A 1,378-nucleotide genomic window follows, 5' to 3' on the forward strand; every position below is an offset into this window, starting at 1 on the left:
CAGGAGCACCTTTAAGCTCACCTAAACTAAACCAGGAGCACCTCCAGCCTGCCCCAGGGCAGGAGCTGTGTGTGGGAGCTGGGTCTGTGCCCAGGCTCAGCACAAGCCCTGTGCCTGAGGAGAGTGAGGAACAGCTCCAGGAAACAAAAGCCTACAGCAAAGCAGCAAGGGGAACTGGGCTGGACTCAGGTGTCACTGCAGGGAGGGAGCCTCACACACTGGCACATTTATCATGGAAAAGCAGACAGAACCACGGGAGATTTGTTAGCTCTGTTCCAGTCTGTTACACAGCTTCACCTACATTTAAAATTCCCTTCTGCAAGGTGAGGAGGTGTGAGCTGAGTGAGCTGGGAAGGTGCAAAGCTCCATGGTGAGGACCCATTGGAAAAAGAATTCGGTAACAATTTTCACATCCAAGTCTCAGCAAACTGCAGGCTGTATCCAGGAAAACAATGCTCAAGGAGAGGGGAAACCTCAAGTCTAAATTCTGAACTGCACAAAACACCACCCTTACTGCTCTCTTCACAAAACACAGACTCCAGCACGCTTGTCAGGTGAGTGAATCAAAACAACCCCAGGGTTTAAGCCAGCAGTGAGAGGACAGAAGTTCCTATCTGAGAAAAGCCCCCTCATCCCAAAATCTCCTCACACAGCAAAACCAGAGACACTTCAGTCAGTTCCCCTCTCAGCATCTCCAGTGCAGGTTGAACAGTGAGAGGATGCCCTGTGAGGAGAGGCAGGGGTGTGCCAGCCCAGGGGCTCTGCTGTCCCACAGCCAGCTCCAGCTGCTCCCTCCTGTCCCTCTGGACACCCTCCCCACCCCAGGTGTCCTGGAGAACGTGTCCTGCTGCTGCTGCTGCACCTCAAATGAAGCCTCTCCCCCCAGCCCAGCCCCACTGCTGTCAGCCCCAGCTGGCCATTGACATCCTGCTCCTAGTTTCACACCACACTAATAAGAAATATTTTAAGAAACCCCACAGTGCGGAGTAATATTGCTTTTTCAGAAAACACATAGATCTATTTAATGCTTAGTGCTTTGCTGCATCTATATGGTAATCCATTATAGCACACTTGAAATAGAAATTAGGTATTACTACTGATCAACACATCAGGGTATCTGTCAGTTCTTTTAACTGATTATCCATAGTTCTTTTTCCTTTGGACTTCCTGCATGACTAGGAATAATGTTAAGTTGAAATCTTAGTTTACACAGGATGCTGTGCCTCTCTCTCCCCAAAGCAAAACAAAACCCACCGAGGTTTGGATTCCCACAGTCTGACTCGACCAAAACTGCCATTTCTCCTGAAGAGCCCCTTGCTTTTCCCCCAGGCTGCATCCTCTGTGCCCTGAGCCAGCTGCAGGACACGTCCCAGGGCTG

At 50.4% G+C, this 1,378-nt stretch overlaps 1 protein-coding gene across 1 annotated transcript in view; it reads right to left on the reverse strand.

Annotated features, from left to right (window-relative positions):
* The window catches only part of RALGAPA2 (Ral GTPase activating protein catalytic subunit alpha 2), a 97,325-nt gene that overhangs the window by 84,346 nt on the left and 11,601 nt on the right, over nt 1-1,378 (reverse strand). The window lies entirely within an intron of this gene.

Source organism: Parus major, chromosome 3, assembly GCF_001522545.3.
Source record: "Parus major isolate Abel chromosome 3, Parus_major1.1, whole genome shotgun sequence".
In the NCBI taxonomy this organism is placed as follows: domain Eukaryota; kingdom Metazoa; phylum Chordata; class Aves; order Passeriformes; family Paridae; genus Parus; species Parus major.